Source organism: Trachypithecus francoisi, unplaced genomic scaffold (genome assembly GCF_009764315.1).
Source record: "Trachypithecus francoisi isolate TF-2019V2 unplaced genomic scaffold, Tfra_2.0 Lachesis_group4, whole genome shotgun sequence".
NCBI lineage: Eukaryota > Metazoa > Chordata > Mammalia > Primates > Cercopithecidae > Trachypithecus > Trachypithecus francoisi.
The window spans coordinates 76,606,040-76,613,855 of record NW_022681469.1 but is presented as its reverse complement, the minus strand read 5'-3'; the positions used below and the strand labels follow the sequence as shown (position 1 = coordinate 76,613,855).

At 38.8% G+C, this 7,816-nt stretch overlaps 1 non-coding gene across 1 annotated transcript; it reads right to left on the bottom strand.

Annotated features, from left to right (window-relative positions):
- Window positions 1-4,309: 4,309 nt before the first annotated feature.
- Window positions 4,310-4,416, bottom strand: LOC117073949. The gene has a single exon (XR_004433477.1). It is a non-coding gene; the product is annotated as a U6 spliceosomal RNA (small nuclear RNA).
- Between the last annotated feature and the right edge of the window lie 3,400 nt (window positions 4,417-7,816).

Below are 7,816 nucleotides of genomic sequence, written 5' to 3'. Positions count from 1 at the left end.
AGCCTCCTAAGTAGCTAGTACTACAAGTGTGTGCAGCCATGCCTGGCTAATTGTTAAATTTTTGTAGATATGGTGTCTCCCTGTGTTTCCCAGGTTGGTCTCAAACTCCTGGGCTCAAGCGATCCTCCCGTCTCAACCTCCCAAAATGTTGAGATTACAGTTGTGAGCTACTGCTCCTGGCTCATACCCTTTACAGAAGCAGAAACAAGGCTGTGATGAAAAACTATTTAAGGTAGAGAATTTTAAAAGCTCAAGAGCTCTCACTTACCAAAATAATAATAATTAGTAATAATAATAATAATAATATTCCAAGTAAGTGGAAAGTCCATGAACTATGGGGAGAAGTTCAGCAAACCAAGCAGAGAGGCTGCTAAGGTGGGTAAGGCTGCCCAGAAAAAGTCAAGGAATTGGCCCTCCATTGCTCTGCTTTCATACCATCATCTCCACAGCAGTCACTGTCACAACTACTTACCTCTGCCGTTGTAACATGAAAGTAGCAATGGAATACATAAGCAAATGGGTATGGCTAGGTTGCAATAAAACTTTATTTATGATCATTACAATTTGATTTTCATATGATTTTCACATTACAAAATAGTCTTCTTTTAATTTTTTCAACTATTTAAAATGTAAAAATAACATTAAGCTTATAAGTCATTTAGAAGAAGATGGTGAGTACATCTGTACAATGGAATACAACTCAGCAATAAAAAGAAATAAACTCTTTTTTTTTTTTTTTTGAGACGGAGTCTCCCTCTGTCGCCCAGGCTGGAGCGCAGTGGCCAGATCTCAGCTCACTGCAAGCTCCGCCTCCCGGGTTCACGCCATTCTCCTGCCTCAGCCTCCCGCGTAGCTGGGAACTACAGGCGCCCGCCACCTCGCCCGGCTAGTTTTTTGTATTTTTTAGTAGAGATGGGGTTTCACCGTGTTAGCCAGGATGGTCTCGATCTCCTGACCTCGTGATCTGCCCGTCTCGGCCTCCCAAAGTGCTGGGATTACAGGCTTGAGCCACCGCGCCTGGCAGAAATAAACTCTTGATACGGGCGACAACTTGGACAGACCTCAAGGACATTAAGTTGAGTCAAAACAGCCAATCTCAAAGGTCATGTGCTGTTAGATCCCATTTACATAACATTCTCAAAATGATGAAATTATAGAGATGGAGAACAGATGAGTGGTTAGGGGTTAGGCATGACTGGATATAGTGCATGGCTGTGACTATGCAGAGGTAGCTTCGGGGAGATTTTGTGATAAGGGAATAGTTCTGCATCTTGATTGAGGTGGAGCCTGCATGAATCTACACATGTGATAAAATGGCATAGACACAAACATATACTGTACCCATATGAATTTCCTGGCTTTGGCATTGTACTATAATTATGTAAAATGTAGCCACCGGGGAAAATTGGGTGAAGGGTACATGGCACCTTTCTGTACTATCTTTGCAACTTCATGTGAGTCTATAACCATTTCATAATAAAAAGTTAAAAACAAAAAAATGAGAAACAGTGGGTTAGATTTGGTTCCTAAGCTATAGGTTTTCAAACATTGGAATAGGAAAATTACATTTGCAGTATACATAATAGGGAAAATTAATATGCAGAATAAAGAATATACAATTCAACAAGAAAATAACACTTTTTTTTTTTTTTTTTGAAGGAGTTTAACTCTAGTTGCTCAGGCTGGAGTGCAATGGTGTGAATGGTGTGATCTCGGCTCACCACAACCTCCGCCTCCCAGGTTCAAGCGATTCTCTTGCCTCAGCCTCCTGAGTAGCTGGGATGACCAGCGTGTGTCACCACACTCAGCTAACGTATTTTTAGTGGAGATGGGGTTTCTCCATGTTGGTCAGTCTGGTCTCGAGCTCCTGACCTCAGGTGATCCACCCACCTCGGACTCCCAAAGTTCTGGGATTACAGGCATGGGTCACCGTGCCCGGCCACAACCCATTTTTAAAAATGGATAAAGGATAAAGTAATTCACAGAGAAATACAGACAATAAAAATGTTTTTAAAATTGTTGTGCAGTACAGTAACAAAAAAATTAACTACAGCAAGCATTTTCCCACAGTAACAAAAACATACAAGATAAATATTATAAAGTATTGACAACATTGTGGAGAAATGTATAGTGACAGAAACACTGTTGATAAGAGACTATATTGGTGAATTAACTTTAAAAGATAATTTGGTGGTTTATATTAAAAATTTGAATAAATTCACCATTCCGTATCTCAGAATTTATTCTATGGATATACTTAAACAGGATCACAAAGATATAAATGGAATGATGTTCACTGCTGTTTAGTTGTTTTTTTAATTAAAAAAAGGTTTATTGAGGTTTAATTTACATAGCATAACATTAGCTCATTTTAAATATACAAGTCAATGACTTTCAGTAAATTGTCATACAATCCTTACCAAAATCCAATTTTAGAACATTTCATCACCACCAAGTGATCCTTCACACCCATTTTCAGTCACTCCCTGTTCTCACCCCTAGCCCTAGGCAACCACTAATTTACTTTTTGTCTTGATAGATTTCTGGTTTCTGGAAATTTTATATAAGTAATACATTTTGGTTTTAATTGGAGTATGGCCAATACTCAACATCATAAATCATCTTTCGCTAATACATAGTACCAGCTATGGATAAGATTTAAAATCATGCTCAAATTTAGCTTTAAAATCAAGAATACAGCTTCAATAAGGAGGAGATTAGGGACTATTAAGTGGCATGTGATAGAAATTGATATTAATACATTTACATGTATACTGACTTTCAGAATTTGATAAGCAAAATCAGTTGAACTTTGCCACAGAGTAATTCCGTGCAGCTGTTATGCTTTTCCTTATCCATAGGGGGATACAAAATTGATCTGTGCATTTTCAAGGCAGGAGGCATTGGTACTTTGACAGAGTTCTATTCTGGCGACAGTATGCCTATTATGCCAAATGTCTAATGTATACCTAATGATTGTATTATACACAGAAAGCTGTTATGCACTGATTACCAACTGCTGTTTATAATCTTTTGAATACATTTTTCTCATGCTGAAGAAGATGATGGAAAAAGTCACAAGAGGGAGAAAATGGAAAAGAAAGTGATCCATAAACAATGGGGCTTCATATAGCTCTATGTGGCTACATCAAGCCTCATGTGCCTGAATCACTGACACGTTTTAGGAGCATAATGAATTTCTAGGTTTAAAAGCAATAAAGCAATAGTAGCCTCCGATTTAATATGTACATAGGTGCCAGGGGTGTGGTAACACTTGATACTATGAGTCCAGTGCTCCTTGGGTCTGATGGCAACTGCTGGGCTGACTACACCCAACCATAAATCATCAATCATCCGAATAATGAGAGATCAGTTTTCCCATGGGGAAACTGCTGGTTTAAATGTTCAGGGCTGCTTTTTATGTTTGTTATCCAATTATGTTTTCAAATATTTTAGAAATTCAGTAGAAAATAAAGGGATTTGGTTCATTTGAGAATGGTAGGCACCAGGAAATTGAGCCACCCTGATAGGAAATCAAGAAGGCATAGGGTATTCCTAAATGGGACTAGATCTCAAAAGCTCTACTTTCTTTCTATGTAGCATTAGAAGACTACCATTTTGGAAGAAAAGTGAGAAGACAGTAAGAATAGATGGGTCGGTTCCTCAAAAATTTGAACACAGAATTACTACATGATCCTGCAATACCATTCCTAGATGTATATATAAATATGCCCAGAAGAATTGAGAGCAGGGACTCAGACACTTGTACACCAATGTTCCTAGCAGCATTTTTCAAAAAACCAAAAGGTAGAAATAATCCTAGTGTTCATCACCAGGTGAACTGATAACCAAAATGTAGTATAGCCATACCATGAGATATTATTCTTTCTTTTTGTTTTTTTAAAGAGCCAGGGTCTCAGTATGTTGCCCAAGCTGGTCTCAAACTTCTGGGCCCAAACAATCCTCTTGCCTCAGCCTCCCAAAGTGCTGGGGAAATATTATTCATCCTTTAAAACGAAGGAAATTCTGATACATCTACATCATGAATGAACCTTGAAAATATTATGCTGAGTGAAATAAGCTAGACTTAAAAGGAAAAATATTATATGATTTCACTTACATAAGGACCTAGAATAGGCAAATTCAAAGAAGCAAACAATGGAATGGCAGTTAGCAGAGGCTGGAGAGTGGGAGGAATAGGTCGTTATTGTTTAATGGATACAGAGTTTCGGTTTGGGCTGATTAAAAAATTCTGGAAATGGATAGTGGTGATAGCTACATAATACTGTGATGTATTTTTTTTTTCTTTAAGAATACGGAACATTTCATGAATTTGCATGTCATCCTTGCACAGGGGCCATGCTAATCTTCTCTGTATCGTTCCAATTTTAGTATATGTGCAGTCAAAGCAAACACATGAATGTATTTAATGTCACTGAAATGGCTAAAATGGAAACTTTTGTTATGTATATTTTACCACATTTTTTTAAAGGAACAATAAAAGCATAATTGGGCTATAGGAAGATATAACAACAAATGTTAGAATTAAATCTTTTGACAGCTGATAGTCCTGTTTTAACCTTCTCTGTGGTCTTAAGAAATTAGAAAACCAATTCTGGCCATTTATTTTCCTAGTGGGAGGAAGAAACAAGCTGCTTTAACATTTTTTTTTCTTTTTTTTTTTTTTTTCTAGAGAGGATCTCCCTCTGTTGCCCAGGCTGGGGGGCAGTGGTTCGATCTCGGCTCACTGCAACCTCTGCATTCCGGACTCAAGTAATCCTCCCACCTCAGCCCCCTAAGTAGCTGAGACCACAGGTGCACGCCACCACACCCAGGTAATTTTTCTATTTTTAGTAGAGACAGCGTTTCACCATGTTGCCCAGGCTGGTCTCAAACTCCTGAGCTCAAGTGATCCACCTCCCAAAGTGCTGGGATTACAGGCATGAGCTACCATGCCCAGCTGCTTTAACATTCTAGATGGCTATTAATTTTTTCCTTTGTTGCTTCAATAAATAATTATTAAAGGCTTGCTACGTGCCAGGCACTGTTCCAGTTGTTAGTAAACAGAGAGAAAATGCTCTTCCTGAGCTTAGTGGAAGAGATATAATAAACAAAGAAATATTTATTTATTTATGTATTCACTTATATTTTATTTTCAATAGAGATGGGGTCTTTATGTAGCCCAGGCTGGTCTCAAACTCTTGGGTTCAAAGGATCCTCCCAAAGTGCTGGTATTACTACCAAATGTGGTGTGAGCCACCACACTTGGCCATAAACAAGGAAAGCTTTAAATAAGCAAGATAATTTCTGATAGTGAAATGTCCCATGAAAAAAGTAAAATAGAGTGACAGGGAGTGGGAGTGAAAGAGAGAAAGATGCCACTTTTGAGAAGAAAATCAGGAAATATCAAGACCAGAGTGATCTGAAAGCAGCAGCAGGCCCCAGACCTAAAGGCATGCATTTCTGCGAGAGGACACACTCATGAAAAGGCCTGATGGTGGGAAATAGATAGGCATTTTCAGGAAACAGAAAGAATGTTCTTGTGATGAATCACAGGGAGAAAAGAGAGACAGCCAGGAGATGAGAACAGAGAATTAGGGCACTATATGCTATATTGAGGAGTACCCAAAGGGAACCCACTGGAGGACTTTAAGCAGTGTAGTGACATGATCCAATTGATGTTTTGAAAGGCAACCCTGGCAGCTGCATGGAGAATGGAATAAGACTGAGTTAAGAATGGAAGCATGGAAAACAGTTGGCGTGGAGGTCAGGTTTGAGTCTTAGGCAGCGGTCTGCAACCCTTTTGGCACCAGTGACTGGTTTCATGGAAGAAAATCTTTCCATGGACTGGGGCCAGGGGTGGGCGGGCCGGGATAAATGGTTTTGGGATAAAACTATTCTGCCTCAGATCATCAGGCATTAGATTCTCATAAGGAGCACTCAACCTAGATCCCTCACATGTGCAGTTCACAGTAGGGTTTCTGCTCCTGTGAGAATTTAATGCCACCGCTGATCTGACAGGAAGCAGAGCTCAGGCGGTAATGCTCACCGGCTGCTCACCTTCTGCTGTGTGGCCTGGTTTCCAACAGGCCACGGACCAGTAACAATCCAAGGCCCAGGAGTTAAGGACCCCTAGTCTAATGCAATAGTGCAGGTGAAAGACAATAGTAGTTTGGAACAGGGAGGTGGTGATGTTAATGGGAGGAAGTAGAAGAATGAATGGCAACTGAGAATAAAATGTGTCAGGGATATTTCAAAGTACTTTAAAATATCGCTTTATTTATAATCTGAATTGTGACTGATACCCTACAGCTTTTCCATAATGTATCAGGTGGTTAATATTTGAAAGTAAGCATACACTTTCATAGGAAGAAAATAAATAATTGGGTATAATAAATCCCCAAGGCTATGAGATCTCTTTGCTATACACTATTAATTAATTAATTAATTTATTTATTTACATTTTTTGAGACAAAGTCTCACTCTGTTGCCCAAGCTGGAGTGCAGTGGTGCGATCTTGGCTCACTGCAACCTCCACCTCCCAGGTTCAAGCGATTCTCCTGCCTCAGCCTCCTGAGTAGCTTGGATTACAGGCATCCACCACCACAGCTGGCTAATTTTTGTATTTTTAGTGGAGATGGGTTTCACCATGTTGGTCAGTCTGGTCTTGAACTCCTGACCTCAGGTGATCCACTCTTCTTGGCATCCCAAAGTGCTGGGGTTACAGGCGTGAACCACTGCACCTGCTCACTTTATTTTTATATAACATGTTCACATAACAATTTACTATACACTTTAACAGTTCAACCCTAACCAGTGACAATTATATAAATGGCATACATAACTTCTTAAGGAAATATTTGACGAATAAGAGAATATGCCTAAAGAATTAAATTATTCTTCAAAGACTTCACCGTTATATTATTCATCCAAATGTGACAGAAGGCAATTCAGTTCCACATGTATTGTGCGTCCAGTTCTATATTAGGTGCTGAAAATGCAAAATTAGATAAGCAAGAGAGTTTGCTTACAAGGTCTACAGTCTTTGTGGATCATATTTTGTAATGATAATGATGATGATGATGATTCAAGGAAGCTTTTGTAGGGCAGATTCCCATTTTTTTAATCTACTACAAGTAAGTTCCTTAATGTTTAGTTTAAATGCTCTATTCCCAGAACAGTTGTAAGACAATTCATTCATTCACAAATAAGTTTAGGAAATGTGAATTTTAAAAGTGTTAGAAGGATTTAACTCTATTGCAAAAATCTCAGTCTATAACATATTAATGCACAAAAGGAATGTGATATGTATACTTATTTTACATTGAAACACTTTCTCAAGGCACTCCTTTTAACATTCACTCAAACAATGTCCTACAGGACTCAGTTTAGGAAATGTTACTTTACACAGTCTCTTTACCTTACCCTCTGCACCATTCCCTTTCCCCTTTGGGACACAATCCATTCCCCTTTACTCCTTGACTCTTGTGTGAGGGTCTTTCTATTCTTAAGGCTACAGGAGATTCATTCTCTTTCATGAGTTAGTTTTCTGCGAAAGCTTTGCTTCCTAGTAACTAGTTTCTCACTTTTACAAGTTAAATATGACCTACTTGCTGGATTGGTCAATTTTCATTATATTATTGGGCTTCAATAGACTCTCTTCTCGAAACATATGCTGGATCTATCTCTGTAGGGTTACCATGACCAAGGAAATTCCCATATTTTTCTCCACACTGATTCATGAGGACCATAACCTTTCAGATCAGGAAAAATGTTCTAAGGCACCACTCTCGAAACTTGTCTGTGCTTCCAAGTC